The following is a 16,591-nucleotide window of genomic DNA, read 5'->3' on the forward strand; positions in this document are numbered from 1 at the left end:
ACTTCACACACACTCATACTTTTTGGGACGGTCAGTGTTGATTTAAATTTACCCACATTTCCCATCTTTTTAAAATCTTTGTGTCTCAGATACTCTGTGATTGTTTTTCTTCTCTTTAAACTACATGCCATAGATTTTACTCCAAGGAGAAGCTAGATTGAGCTTCTCATATATTATTTGTCTGAGAATGTCATTACCTTCTTTCTTGAACAATAGTTCAATTTTTTTTCTCATAACATTGAAGATATTATCCCAATTCTATCTGGCTTTCATTGTTGTTGTTGATAAATCATAAATTGGTCTAATATCCATTTCTTGGTAGATAATTTATGTTTTAAGATGTTCTTTTTTCATTTTTTGTGTTCTTCAGGATTATTATTATGATTGAGCTATCTATTTCTTTTTTACTTATTCCCCTTGGGATTTATTGTAGCTCCTAGTCCTGAATGTTGATATCTTTAAATAGTTCTGGAAAATTCTCAACAATTTTTGAACATTATCTTTTCTTTATTTTCTATTATCTCTGTGGCAGAGACAAAGCTTTGAACATTCCAGACAGAATACTCTTAGCTTGTCTGCTGCTGCTGCTGCTGCTAAGTCGCTTCAGTCGTGTCTGACTCTGTGTGACCCCGGAGATGGCAGCCCACCAGGCTCCCCCGTCCCTGGGATTCTCCAGGCAAGAACACTGGAGTGGGATGCCATTTCCTTCTCCAATGCATGAAAGTGAAAAGTGAAAGTGAAGTCTCTCAGTCGTGTCCTACTCTTAGCGACCCCATGGACTGCAGCCTACCTGGCTCCTCTTGGATTTTCCAGGCAAGAGTACTGGAGTGGGTTGCCATTTCCTTCTCCGTTAGATGTGGCAAGGGATAGTAAGTAAAAGGAATAATTTTATAGTGTAACACCAGCAGGGCATAAAACCTGTGGAAAGGGTTCTTCCAAAAGAGAAAATCAGGGCTTAATTGAGGAAAATCTCTCTTGAGTAAGGAGCATGCATGCGGTCTGCCCCCTGTACTTCAGTGAATATTATATTATGTTATATTACATTATATATCTTCCCTTCATTTCCTTTCAGAATGGGAATATTTACTGCCATTATTTTTTCCTCTTTCACCATTATTGATGTTTTTTGGATGGAACATAATGCTGTCTTTTTAGTTCACAGATCGCATGAAAACAGAGGCCAGGTTTAAAGAGATTAATATGATTATCAAGATCCAAGGATTGTGAGGTAAAGACAGTAACTAAATGGGACTTTGGGTTGAGGCTGAGTATGTTCTCTGTGTGGGTAGAAGAACGGAATGGTTTGATGACTAAAGGGGAATTAGAGGCAGAGATAATGCTGTGCATTTACCTTATAACTGTTGATTATTTTGTGGCCTTCTAGCTTTCTCTTCTGCTTTGGCAGAAACTGGGGAGACGACTCATGGAGATGGAAGATCCACAGTACCCCTGGGGCTCTGCAGGAGAGAATATTTCCCTGAACAGCTGCCTGATTCACACTGGACTTTATGTAAATGAGACATACACTTGTTTTTTAAGCCACTAAAAGTGGCTATGTCATAGATTAGCCTATTTTGACAAATGCATCCTCTGTCTGGACCACTAATTAGGATTATGCTAGACATTTCCCCTCTATTCTCTATGACTCTTAGCCCTTTTTATGTTTCCAATCATTTTTCTCTCTGGATGTATTCTAGACAATTTATTTGGATCTGTCTTTCAGTTCATTAACACTCATGTCAGTTGTCTCCAATTTGCTGTTGAATTTACCCATTGTATTTTTAATTTTAATTTATTTATTTTCATGTCTAGGAGTGAAATTTAGGTCTTTCCAAATCAATTTAGTTGCTCTTTATAATCTCCTTTCTGTTTTACTTTCAAGCTTCTCTTTTATTTCTTTAAATATACTGAATTTGTACATTTTATACTCGGCATCTGATATTAGAATTGCCGAAGACTTCCAGTTCTAATTTGCCATCTCTTTGTTCCTGCTGGCTGTTACTTTTGCATTTTGTGATTTTTGGCTGTGGTCTGCTCATTTCCCTTGGCACTTTATCTGTGAGAATTTTTTGAGGCCTAAGTTATAGTTGATTCCTCCAAATTATGTTTGTGTTTGTTTAGGCTTTTCAGCAGAGAAGGCAATGGCACCCCACTCCAGTACTCTTGCCTGAAAAATCCCATGGATGGAGGAGCCTGGTAGGCTGCAGTCCATGGGGTCGCTAAGAGCGACTTCACTTTCACTTTTCACTTTCATGCATTGCAGAAGGAAATGGCAACCCACTCCAGTGTTCTTGCCTGGAGAATCCCAGGGACAGGGGAACCTGGTGGGCTGCCATCTCTGGGGTCACACAAAGTCGGACACGACTAAAGTGACTTAGCAGCAGCAGCAGCAGGCTATTCAGTAGCATTACTGACACAGGATGACTTTACTATTTTGGGCATTTATTATTATTCAGTGGGAGCATGGATTTGGATTGTAAACTTCTATCAGTTCAGTTCAGTCGCTCAGTCGTGTCCGACTCATAATGATGGTCTATTGACAACAAATTCTTTTTTTAAAATTTTATTTATTTATTATTATTATCATCTTTTACTTTACAATATTGTATTGGTTTTGCCACACATTCTTGAATGAGCTTTTTTCTCTCTCTTGATTCAGCATAGGATCAATAAATGCAATGAGTCAATAAATGAAATTTTCCTTGTGTCCCTTTTTATCTTGAGTAGGCAGTCCTTGGAAGCTGAACCTAGTGAAGTTTGTCTTCACAGTTCCCATCCTTGGGTAAATCCTAGATTTTAACTCCAGTCCTCTGTACCTTTCATAGCATAAAAGTGGAGCTCAGGAACTCCAGGGTCTACCAGAAACCTCTACATGTAATCTGATTTTGATATCTTTTATCTTTCAAGGTTCTTGTTTCCACTTTTACCTTGACCTCTGTGAATTACTTCCTTTATGCCAACTCAGCAGTTCTTTTTAAAAGACTGAATATATATATATACATATACCTTATCCAATACTTTAGCTATTTTAGTCAGGAAGGTTGTTCAGAAAGATCTAGTCTATCATACTGCTAAAATAGAAACCATTATAGGCTATCCTCTAGAACTTCACTCATGCACAGGCACCAGTCAGGTGGTATGCTTAGTAATATTAGAGATGTCTGTTACCAAACTGGCTTACTACATACATCTTTTAGTATAACTAATTAATTTATAGAAATATTATCCTAACTGATTAAAAAATTAAGTAAAAGCTTTTGTCCATTATGAAATAATAATGGCAAGTCTCAATAAAGATGAGCTGTTTAAAAACAGTTAAATTAAACCTGGGAAAAATAACAGTAAAAGATTTGTAAAAAAAAATTGGAAGACTCCAGAATGATTCTGTTCTCAGATTATTTCACAAGTGTCTTTAAGTTCTTGTTCCACTTTCACAAAATAAAAATGGAAATTAATGCTGTATTATAGGTATGATTTATGCAAGAAAGATGGCTTGGAAGCCAGCTGAGAGAATTTTACTTGAACAGAAGGTATTAGATTCACACGCAAAAATTAGTGGATAAAAATATTTTAGGTATATATGTAACATCTTTTGTAATTCCTATATCTAATATACTTTTTCCATAAACAGGTCCTGAGTGTGGGAGAAAAGAGAGCTGCTAGCAATCGTAAACCCTCATATGCATATTAATTAACACACTTTGGTACTAGACTATGTGTGTAGCAAAGTTTTTTGGAGGTATATTTTTTTATTCCCCAACTTTGCCTGTTGAGTTCTCAGTCCTGTCCAACCCTTTGCAACTGCATGAACTGTATGTAGCTTGCCAGGCTCCTCTGTCCATGGCATTCTCCAGGCAAGAATACTGGTAGTGGGATACCTAAAGCGTTTATTAAATAAAATAATTTAACTGATCTTATTGCCAAAATTCAAAGATTTAAAACATCCAATTTTAGTGAGTAGAAAAGTCACTTTTTCCCCACTTCATTGAGGTATAATTGATTATAAACATTATACATATTTAAGATGAATAGTATAATGATCTGATACACATATACTTTGTACGATGATTGCCACAGTCAGTTTAATGAACACATTCATCATCTCACATAGTTCCTTTTTTTGTGTATGAGTATTGAGTACATGGAAGACTCTCAGCAAATTTCATTACACTGTTAGCAAATTTCAAGTATTATGAACTGTAGTCACCAGACAACAAACAATTTTTAATTGGCTGTTTCATATCCTTCATTGTTAAAAAAGTTGTTGAGACTGTTTATTTCGAAGCACTTGTCTTTTGGTTACTACTTTTTACTTTCCCCATAGTTTCTATCTTCTAGAGCCTTTCCTTCATTTTTATTCTCTTGTTTTAGGTCTATCTTTTTTTTTTTCACAGTTTAGTGTGACATTGATGTATTTTACATGACAAAAGTATACTTCTTATCCTCAGAGGAATTTTGTCTTTGACTTTAAAAAAGCATTAACTTTTTTTGCTTTATGATTTTTATCAGTTTTCTGCTTTCTACCATTGAGTTTGTTAGAATATGCCATACCCTGTTTAATTTAAAGTCACATAACAAGTGTTTCTTATAATATCATATTATAATTTACTCCACTTGGTATCACTTGAAACTTAATCCAGTTATGTCTAGTTCTAAACCACTGGCTTTGTTTATTTTCTTTCATAGCCAAACTAAATGCAGTCCAAACAACGTACTTTTCTTAATCTAAAATGTGAGAATTTGATGTGCGTTTTCTCTTTCCAGTCAAGCCCTTGTCTAGGATGACTGTAGTTCAGCCATTCAGCTTCCCTTTAGCACGGTCACTAGAGTATTAGCTGCAAGATGACCCTTTCTACCTTTATCTTCTTTGACTCTTCAAGTATTTTCTAATGTGCCAGCATGTAGTAGGCACCATATTTGTTTAATTGAAATGTCCCTTTTTCTTCTTCTTCCAACTCAAAACTTCTCATAGATCTCTTCTCCAACCTCATTAACCTAATGGTCATCTCCTAGTGTGATCTGGCTTGTGGCATAGGGTATGTGTAACAGAATTTCATAAAATTCTGAACAGTACTGTTCTTCCATAAGACACAGTTTCCAAAAGATGAAATGCTTTAAATAAAAGAAATGCAAATTAAAATAAAAATATGTTCAACTTCCCAAATTACCAGAAATACAAATGAAGATAATATTCAGTGCTGGCAAGGTTGCCGTGAAAGAACAAGTTCACAAGGCTATAATTTTCAGACAGAAACTGGCCAATATGGTCAAAATTTAAAAAAAAAATTATGTTTGAATCACCAATTCCATTTCTTAAATGAAGAAAAAGCTTTACATGTGAAGACTGACATAGTTTTATTTGTAAGATTAAACAGGATAAACCACCTGAAAGTCCAATAATATTAAAATTATTCTATATCTGTAGTAATTCATGTTGATAGAATATTATACAGCCATTAAAATTGTTTTAAATAATTTATAATAATGTATAAAAGTTACATTTTTCTTAGGCTGATTTTCCATGATGCAGAATCCTAGATGAAGGTTTTTTGAATCTTTAGGATGGGTTTCCCTGAGGGTGGCTTGCAGAGCAAAAGAGAAGAAAGAAGGGAGAACCAGAACAAAAATGTGTTTTCTTGTTGTCCTTGGCTGATGAACTCAAACCCATCTGGACCTTCAGAGGGGTTAAGATTTCTCCCCTGGCTCCTGACTGTCATTGGTCAAGGGTGGCCTCATGGGCACACCTCCAGGTTGTGCACAGGTTTCCCATGAGTGTCTCTAGGGAATGAGAAATGCCTTCAGGCTGGAAGCAAAAGTCTGTGGGAGGCATTCACCAACTGCATTAGGGCATACAGGTATCTGCCTCTTCGGTAGTACTTGGATAAATAGAGAGATTGGAGAGATTGTGTCATAATGAACAAGATTTGCTTATTACTCTGTTGTAGTGTTGGGAGAGAAATATAAGATCTGAAGTTACATGTTCAGTAGGATCTCAATGAATTGGTGCACTCACTGATCTGTTGGGTGCATTCACTAATCTGTTGGGCCCGAGAGATCCTGGGTTCCGTGAAAGCAAAAATAGGACAAAACTCTTTTCCTTTCAGAAGCATACTTTTCAGGGCAGAAGGAACATTTCGGGGTGGGGGAACTACAAACAATAAACAAAATTTGGAATTAGGTCAAGGTTAGAAATGAAGAAGTATAAAACAAAGAGACAATGCAATATAAAAAATGCTTATAAAGATTCAGTTAAAAATATACCAAAATCATATTAGTGGCAGTCCCTGAGTGGTAGAACTTATTCCATAACATTTCTGTATTTTCCAAATTTCCTATAGTGGGCATAGATTTCTCTCAATTACTGCAAAAAAAAAACGCAGTAAAGTACTATTCATCATGCGAAATGCTGCGCTGGATGAATCAAAAGCTGGAATCAATACTGCCAGGAGAAATATCAATAACCTCAGATATGCAGATGACACCACCCTTATGGCAGAAAGTGAAGAAGAACTAGAGTCTCTTGATAAAGGTAAAAGAAGAGAGTGAACAGGCTGGCTTAAAACAGCATTCAAAACACAAAGATCAAGGCATCTGGTTCCAACACTTCACGCAAATAGATGGGGAAATATGAAACAATGACAGACTTAATTTTCTTGGGCTCCAAAATCACCGCAGATGGTGATTGCAGTCACAAAGTTAAAAGACGCTTGCTCCTTGGAAGAAAAGCTATGACGAACCTCAGTTCAGTTCAGTTCAGTCGTTCAGTCGTGTCTGACTCTTTGCAAACCCATGAATCGCAGCACGCCAGGCCTCCCTGTCCATCACCAACTCCCCAACCTAGACATCATATTAAAAAGCAGAGACATTACTTTACCAAAGAAGGTCCATCTAGTCAAAGCTATGTTTTCTCCAATAGTCATGTATGGATGTGAGAATTGGACTATAAAGAAAGCTGAGCACCAAAGAATTGATGCTTTTGAACTGTGGTGTTGGAGAAGACTCTTGAGAGTCCCTTGGACTGCAAGGAGATCAAACCAGTCAATCCTAAGGAAATCAGTCCTGAATATTCATTGAAAGGATTGGTGCTAAAACTGAAACTCCAATAGTTTGGCCATCTGATATGAAGAACCGATTCATTGGAAAGGATCCTGATGATGGGAAAGGTTGAAGGCAGAAGGAGAAGGGGACAACAGAGGATGAGATGGTTGGATGGCATCACTGACTCAATGGACATGAGTTTGAGCAACCCCTGGGAGATGGTGAAGGATAGGGAAGCCTGGCGTGCTGCAGTTCATGGGGTTACAAAGAGTCAGACACGACTGAGAGACTGAACAACAATAACAAAAAGTACTATTAAAAATTATTAACAAGAGGGATGGGGATGACTTAATCACCTAGGTGGTTCCTGGAAGTCACCCCATATCCCATTCTGTACTTGGTCTTCCTTCTGATGGCTTTGGGCTTTGGATTCCCTTTCTGCTTATTTTTCACAGCGTTTCTGAAGTTTCACATAGGGGAAACAGATGTATGGGTCTGTGTGGGTGGGTATGTGTGTAAATGAAAAGAAAATTGCTGAAAACAAGGACATTTCCAAAATTGCCATGCCCTTAACAAGAATTTGGTGAGCCAGTGCTTCCAAAATATAACTTACCCACTCACTACTTGTTAACAAGGCCAGCCATCCATGAACTTGATTTCCTTTTTGGAGTTTGGGTGTCTGAACATTGTAATGGATGGATTGGGAGTACAGTCTAATACTGTAGGCAACATAGCCAGCAATTGTTTAAGTTCGGGATAAACTATGGGTAGACCTAGGTTTTCAATTTTCAAGGTGCCTACTTAACATTGCGATGGGCAACTCAACGTTGCTTTCCTGTTCCCCATTACACGGTATTGCCAGAAACACAAATCTATAAGGGGCTGTGCCGCTGACCATCTGCTTGGTACTCAGGACTCCAAATGGCCCCAAAAGGTGGTGGCTGTTTGCAAAGCTCAGACGTTTGAACTGCATTAAGTATCTGTCTGAATTTTGTTTGGCTGACCTCTAAAGAATGGCAGAGGAGACCAATGCAGACGTCAAGTGCCCAGCAAAGGTACCTTCTGGGACAGTCTTGCTCCCGTCCCGGATGCCAGTGTGACCATTTCAGCAATTGTGCCTTTCCCCAGGATAAAATGAATATTATGTCAGTGAAGCCAGAATCAGAGAGTGATGATCTGAGAATCAGTGAGAAGGAAGATGCTGACCTTGGAGAGGTTTAAGAATGCCTTACGAATAGCTATCCGGAACATAATTAAAGGCATTTTAACATTATAAGCCTTGAAGAATGCGAACCATCACCACTGCACACTGGGGAGTAAAAGATATTGCTTTTATAGCTGCAGAGCTTATGGTCAGAAGTGATATGAAATATTAGAAATGTGACAGTTTTATAATAATTTTATTCTTGCTCATTGTGATAATTTTCATTTGCAGCTTTTTACCTTTGCATATCTTGAATTGCATTAAGCCTTTCTCACTCCATCCTTGTCCTGTAATATTAGAAGCTGAGGTTTTCATCTGAGGAATTACAGTAAATGCTACAGGCACAAGCAAACAGATAATGGTGTTTATGATGCCTGTTATTTGAAGAATTAAAAGTTCTGAGTGAATCTGTCCCACAGTGAATAAAAGCAATAGAGCCCTGAGTGAAATATTGCCTCTTCGTTCTTTTTATAGTGTCACTATCTCTTCTTGTATCCTGTTCCTCCTCTCAGCTGCTTTTATTTTGGGTGTGAGAAGGGGAGGCAGGATGCTTTCTGTCAAATAATTTACTCTGCTTGGTTTCTTTTTTCTTTGTCTATATTTTTCTTCCCATTACCTTGTGCATTTTCTTTTCTGAAAAGAAGAATATGAATAATGTGAATATAATCACTCAGGTTAGAATTAGCACTAGAGATCATTTGGTTTAAATACTTAAATATTTCCATTTCTCAGACAAGGAAATAGAATCAAAGGATGCAATAGCGGCAGAGCTAGGACTACCGTCTCCTGACGCCACAAAAACAATAGCTAGGATTCACTGAGCATTGGCTAGAGGGCAGGGAAGCTCTAAGCATTCACATGCATTAACTCTTGCGTATGCGTTCCAAGAAAACTTTATTTATATTAAAAAAAAAAAACAGGTAGTAAGCCAGATTTCAGGTATGGGAGGTAGTTTCTTTGTGCTGTGCTAAGTTGCTTCAGTTGTGTCTGACTCTTTTGACCCTATGGACTATAGTCTGCCAGGATCCTCTGTCCATGGGATTCTCCAGACAAGAATACTGGAGTGGGTTGATATGCCCTGCTCTGGGGGATCTCCCTGACCCAGGGATCAAACCCACGTCTCTTATGTCTCCTTCACTGGCAGCTAAGTTTTTTCCCACTAGTGCCACCTGGAAAGCTCCACTGGTGTTAGTTTGCCAACCTCTAATTCTTTTTAGCTTCAGACTGATTCTATAAGATAGGTCCTGCTAAGATAGGTCCTGTAAGATAGGTCACCTCCATTTTACAGAAGAGTACACTGAGGCACAGAATGACTAGGCAATGTACCCAAAGTTGAATACTCAATGAGTGCTTCCATGTGAAGAAGGTCATTTGACCTGGACCTACATCCTCTGTGGCACAAAAGTATCCGAAAATCTCCACTTTCTTTCCTTTCCTTTCCTTTCCTTTCCTTCCCTGGGATATTTTCTTGGAGGAAAAATATCCATGTTAGTGTGTAGAATCTTACACACAAGTATGTACTGTGGGCCTATTTTGGATGATGGTTTTAAAATTTGTTCTCTTTCTATGGTTGGCAGTGCCATTTAGCACCGTGTTTGGTCTTCGGAGGCGAATGCAAAAGAAGCAGCTGATAAGGTGCTTGCCTTTGAAAAGGTTAAAAATTTAGTTGTGAAGCCAAAGAAATTAAAATCAGATAAAAATTTACTGAATAATTCCTACATGCCAGTCCAAAATCTTCTTTAACTTATGATCAAGTCAAGATTCCAAAGGCTGTTCATTAGCTTATTTGTTCAGAAGTCCCAGGATACCTGACAAGCAATCTCTGTCAGCATATTTCTGTCAAGTTTTGTAAAAGAACTGTGATTATTTGACAGTTATGATTTTTAAAAACTTCTTAATCATTTTCCCCCAATATGCTTGCATTTTAATTTTTTTAAATAAAAAATAAGTTGATAGCATGGTACTGCTTCAGACATGCCATTAATTAATGAAAGACTTGATCCCCCCATCTCAAGGGACCATGCCCAACCATCTGTTGATGGCTGGCAGATTGCTTCCCTTTCACCTGAGTGAAAATCTTTGTTACAATGCAAGTTTGTAAATTGACTGTTCATAAGTGAGGGGATTTCTAGATTATACATTACAGGTGATACAAAAGATTACAAAAATATTTGAAACAAAAATTCTGTTTCAGGAACAGAGAATCTAGTTACAGAGAGGAGGCATGATCACACTTCTGAGACGCCTCCCAATTATTCTATGAATTCATACAAGGGTTAGCTTACTTTCTTATAAGCGAAGTCATTCACAATCTGTCCATAAGTGAGCTGGTAATTATCGGATGGTATAGATGTGTGCCATTTGATTGCAGAGAAAGAGTTACCTTCTTGGGTGTCAGGCAGAAGAATGTATTTGAGCTGAACCCTAAAAGTTGAGTAAGATTTAGGAAGGTAGGTAGGATTGAGGAAACAGATTGGCCAATCCATTTCAAGGTCAAAATCAATTATGGAGAGAATCACCGCTGGAGCAAACTCGAACTTTCCTTCCACTGCCCCTGCCCCGTCCCTCTGTATTTGCTGTGAGGTGGTGGTGGTGGTTGTTCAATTGCTCTGTCGTGTCTGACTCTTTGCGACCCCATGGACTGCAGCATGCCAGGCTTTCCTGTCCTTCACCATCTCCCAGAGTTTGCTTAAACTCATATTCACTGAGTCAATGATGCCATCCAACAATCTCATCCTCTTTTGCCTCCTTCTCCTCCTGCCCTCAATATGTCCCAGGATCAGGGTCTTTTTCAATGAGTTGGCTCTTCACATCAGGTGGCCAAAGTTTCGGAGCTTCAGCTTCAGCATCAGTCCTTCCAAGGAATATTCAGGGTTGATTTACTTTGGGATTGACTGGTTTGATCTCCTTGCTGTCCAAGGGGACTCCCAAGAGTATTCTCCAGGACCCATGGGAAAGGAGCAGTGACCCCACAAGAGTCTGAGCCAGACTTGCTAATATGATTGTTCAGATGAAAGCACAGCTTAGAGCCATACCATTGTTACAGGCAGGCTTATGGTCCTTAAAGGTGGGAGTGGCTTCTTTTCTTTGCCGTGTTGATGTCTCTTGGTTTGATGAGCAGATCTTGGCAGAGCCTGCCATTCTAGTGACTCCTGGTTTCCCAGTTAATTATTTTCAATCTCTCAGTGTATTATAAGGTAGGCAACTCAGGCCAGGGCCCACCCTCTGGATTTCCTCCTCATTCCTGGTCTCGTTCTCTCTTCTCTGTATCCTGCCACCTCTCTTCCATCCCTCTCCATATAGATTTGACAGCATATAACTGCCGCAGAATTTAGACTTACAGGAAGAGAGCAGGAGTCTTAGACCCTGCCTAGGTCTCAAGACAAAAGCAAACTTGCTCCAGTTCTGCCATGTAACAGAGTAAATTAGGAGGAGGATCCGTGCTCTATTAATTTAGTGTTCTTTTATTCTAAACATCCTGCTTCTGTATTTTGCATAAATGTCTCCTGGGAACCTAATGGGGAAATAAGGATATTTGTTAGACTAAGATTTAATGTGTCTTAATTCCTTGACTATCAAATCTTTACTCTTACTCCCTAAAATGAATATAACTTTATCCTGGAAGAGGACACCTCAGGTTGAACCTTGGTGCCAATAGATTTAAAACTATTAGATAACTTAATTACAGCAGTTTGTGGTAGTCTTAAAATAATTATGTTCTTTACATTCTATTTCTGATAAATTTGGTCGTTTATTTCCTAAGTGATGGAGATTAGATGTTTTAATAGCTCTGATTCTGTTGGTCACTGGACTATGCATGCATATGTGTGCGCATACAAATCTCACCCAGTGAACACGGTAATGCCATGTTGATTTTTATGGTGTCTAATCATTGCACACTTGACCTATGTGATTTCACTTTTAAAGGGATCCTACTTTAGGCCAAATTCATAAAGACTAAGTTGTATAAGTCAAAGTTGGAAGAGTCGATGCCAACCAAACAGCATCTAGACCATGTTTCTCAAATTATGGTCTGTGATCTGGTCTACCAGGTGTATCAGAGCCACCTGGAACTCATGTCTAATAAGCAGATTCACCTGCTTTAGCCCTGATCCACTCATACAGTTTGGAATAAGATGTAAGAATCTATGGGCTTCCCCAGTGTTTCAGCGGTAAAGAATCTGCCTGCTATGCAGGAGACGGGGGTTTGGTCCCTGGGTCAGGAAGGTCCCCTGGAGGTCCTTCTCCAGGGTAGGTCAACAATAGAGATCAATAATGGCAACCAATGCCAGTACTCTTGCCTGGATAATCTCAGTATTCTTGCCTGGATAATCCCATGGAGAGAGGAGCCTGGCGGGCTCCATAGGGTGGCAAAGAGTTGGACACGATTCAAGCGACTTAGCACATATAATCTATATTTTAATACACTCCTTAGCTCCAAAATCACTGCAGATAGTAATTGCAGCCATGAAATTAAAAGACGCTTACTCCTTGGAAGAAAAGTTATGACCAACCTAGATAGCATATTCAAAAGCAGAGACATTACTTTGCCGACTAAGGTCAACGCTATGGTTTTTCCAGTGGTCATGTATGGATGTGAGAGTTGGACTGTGAAGAAAGCTGAGTGCCGAAGAATTGATGCTTTTGAACTGTGGTGTTGGAGAAGACTTTTGAGAGTCCCTTGGACTGCAAGGAGATCCAACCAGTCCATTCTGAAGGAGATCAACCCTGGGATTTCTTTGGAGGGAATGATGCTAAAGCTGAAACTCCAGTACTTTGGCCACCTCATGCGAAGAGTTGACTCATTGGAAAAGACTCTGATGCTGGGAGGGATTGGGGGCAGGAGGAGAAGGGGACGACCCAGGATGAGATGGCTGGATGGCATCACTGACTCGATGGGTGTGACTCTGAGTGAATTCCGGGAGTTGGTGATGGACAGGGAGGCCTGGCGGGCTGCGATTCATGGGGTTGCAAAGAGTCGGACACGACTGAGTGACTGAACTGAACTGAACTGAATGTGATTATTATGACCACACAAATTTGAGAACCAATTATTCCAGGCTCTGTTTGTGTTGATGCTGCACATTTAGAAGTCTCGATGTTGTCAAGACATGAGATTCTGCACAGCTCGCTAAACTGCAGTCCTGACTCCACCCTTGAGCTGTGCTCTGCGATGATGAACCCGCCTAGTCTAGTCTCATTGGACAGCTCTTTCTACAAGTTTCTTCGCTGCATCTACCATATCTGCAATCTGACCGTTTGTTTGAAGGTGATGGAATGTGAGAGTGGCAGTTTTAATAAAGTCTCCAAGCATTAATTTCTTAAATTCAGCAGATGTAAAGGCAAGTCCACAGTCACATGAGAATGTATAGCAATTTATGCATTGCAAGTAACTAGCAGAGTGCACAACTGCGGCAAATATTTAAGCAGATTAGAAGAACTTTGAGACTTTTTGATAAGTCCTGGAATAACCCTGGTGAGTCAATCTAAATTCTTGACCAATGTCTCATTTCCCAGGGAGTGGTTGGTTTATTTGACAGGAAAATGCCAGATATGTTTTAGTTTTCACCATGTTTTCTGTCACCATTATCAGAATCGATTTGAAACCATAGCTAAAAGCTAAGCCAACACTTTATGTAGTTTGGCCAAGATAATAAGATGTCTGCTTTCTGCAATGTTGATTCTTGAGCATATTGAAAATTGATTCACAGTACCTTCTATCATCCAGCTTTATTTTATTCATACAAAAACGCAGTGCTTTGGAAGGTAACAAGCAGATGACCAGCAATTTTCGGAAACCACACTTTATTAAATGATATAATGTGTTTCAGGTATTCAGCACAAAGCCTGATGCATGGCATAATTGAATTAAATAATAATACAGAAAAAAATTTGGATTAATTAACCTTACTTTATTTCCTATATAAGGTGGCAACTCAACAAGACAGTAAGGCATAAACAAACACATTTGGAGAAGAATTTCAGCACTAACCTATCCACATGAAAGTTACAAAAAGCAAAGAATGTTCCTAAAAAGATTGATGCCTAACAATACTATAAGCCTACTTCTTCCTTTCCTGAGAAGTCTGCCTTCCAAAGCCTGTAAAAGCTAAGAATGCCAGTTCCTTGCTGGCCCGGCCTCTCTAGCTGTTATGGCATTGGCATGTGTTCTGATACTAACCAGTGGAATCTGAGACCAAAACTGATACGGACATTTGTTAAAGACTTTCCATTCTGATGGAAGAGAAGTACAAACAGGGACCATTTTTCTTGCCTTACATATTTGTGTGTGTGAGGATGTGATGTTTGGTGCTATGGCAGCTATCTTTACACCATGAGGACAGGTCCAACAGCATTACAGAGAAGCTGACACAGAATCCTGTTATTGCTGAGCCACTGAATGAACCCAAGCCACTCGAATTCCTTTTTCTGTGAGACAAACAAACCTTTATTTTAAAACCTCCTAAGTTCTGATTATTCTGTTTCTTGAAATCAAAAGTATGCTCTCAGATACACATTTATAACAGTTATACTTTCCTTTTAGAATGAAAGCTCCATGAATACCAGGGATCAAGTCTATTTCACTCCAGATTACAGTGACTTTAATACAATGGAAGTTTATTTCTCTCTTACACAAAGTCTGAGCTACTGTGATGGTTGTGTGATGTTGTCATGTGAACAGGCTCCTTTTATGCTGTTGCTCTGCCTTCCCTAAGGTGCTGCCTTCATCCAGAAAGTCAAGAGGGCTCCTTGGGATGTCTACATTCCAGCCAGGAGTAAGGTAGCAAAGAAAGAGGAAGACAGTGCCCTATTCTTTTAAAAACAGCACTCAGAAGTTGCACCATCACTTCTCTTATTATCCTATCAGTCAGAACTTAACCTATGAGGCACAGGGACAGAGATAGCTGAGAAAAAAGTTGTTACTCTGTGTAGCCAGGTGCCCAGATAAAAATTCCACTATTATGGTGAAATAAAAAGTGAGTATTGGGACACAAAGAGCAGTTTCTTTCATAACATCACAAAAGAGAATAGCAAGTGTGAATAGATTTGAAATATGTTAAAAAAAAAAAAGCTACACAATACAATGAAATCTTGGTTTATGCCATTCAGTCTATTAAGCCCTTTTACAAAATTATCTCATCCACCGTTCACAGTAACTTTACAACATAGCTAGTGTTATTATTCCTACTTTGCAGATGTGGACAAAGAAACTCAGAGTTTGAGCAGGTTGCCCAGGGTCCTACTCTGAATAACTGATGTAACTTGTATTTAAATCAGAGTTCATGCTCTGATGTTAAGATCTGTCTGGCTCACTGCCACCTGTCCCTGCCCAACAGCCTTGCTCTAACCTAACATTCTGTGTTATGTTTACTCCCTCTTTATATTTTTCTTCTGAATTCCAAAGGCTTACATTTTCTACTGATTACTTTCGTTCCAGTTTTTTGCTTCTCTCGTCTTACTCTCTACCCTTTGTCTTTATAGCACCAACCCCCAGATGGTACATATCTCTTTCTCTCCCTATTTATTCCCTAAGGCCAGTTATTAAGGAACTGTCTTCCCACTCCAAACTGACCCCTCTCTTCTCCCTCATGTGATGCAGGCACTGGGACTCTACACCCACCTATCTGCTTTGCCCACTGCTCTCTGTTAAGTCTTGCTGAAAGGAAACACTAGAGGGACACTGTGAGAAGGTAACTCTTCCTGTTTTCCCTTCTTGCTTTATTCAATCTCTGGTTCCTGTCCTTGTTACTTAGGGGCTGCTTCTTCACCCCAGCAGCTGAAAGCATGTTGAAGTTTTTCAGACTTTTGTAGGACCAGTCCCATCACATCCCCTAAGAAACACCAGCTTCAGCCATGCAGCACACCCTCTTGGGAAGCCCGAGCTGAGTTTCAGCCTTATGGGGTCTTTGTTCTGTTTTAATGATGCTTGTCTGTCCCCTTAGTTTTCTCAGCCCTATGGGTGGTAGCTACATGGTGCAATGGCTACCTTCCTAACACTTTACAGTTGTTAAGTTATGCTAAGTCAGTTTTGGTATAACTTTTTTTCCTTCTCAGTTATTTATTGGCTTAGTCTAATTTTTCTGATTAGATCTATGTTTCCGTTTTCAGGAAAAAGAAGAAGCTTCATAGACAGTCCTTGATTGAGGGCAGGATTCCATTCCTATGTCTTCATGCAGAGGTGGGGCCACTCTAGGGAACAGAGTGGGAAGCTGAACATGGGGAGTGAGTGGTGCTCTTTTTGTGCATTCCTCTTAGAACAGAGTGGGGCTTCCCAGGTGGTGCAGTGGTAAAGGGCCCGCCTGCCAGTTCAGGAGACCCGGGTTCGATCCCCAGGGTGGGAAGATCCCC

The 16,591-nt window shown here is 39.3% G+C and overlaps 1 long non-coding RNA gene across 1 annotated transcript; it reads left to right on the forward strand.

Moving 5' to 3' along the window:
- The first annotated feature begins 778 nt into the window (after positions 1–778).
- Positions 779–5,596, forward strand: LOC138931556 (uncharacterized). Its single transcript, XR_011446610.1, has 2 exons — positions 779–1,228; positions 1,385–5,596. It is a non-coding gene; the product is annotated as an uncharacterized lncRNA (long non-coding RNA).
- The last annotated feature ends 10,995 nt before the right edge of the window (positions 5,597–16,591 follow it).

Source organism: Ovis canadensis, chromosome 6, assembly GCF_042477335.2.
Source record: "Ovis canadensis isolate MfBH-ARS-UI-01 breed Bighorn chromosome 6, ARS-UI_OviCan_v2, whole genome shotgun sequence".
In the NCBI taxonomy this organism is placed as follows: Eukaryota; Metazoa; Chordata; class Mammalia; order Artiodactyla; family Bovidae; genus Ovis; species Ovis canadensis.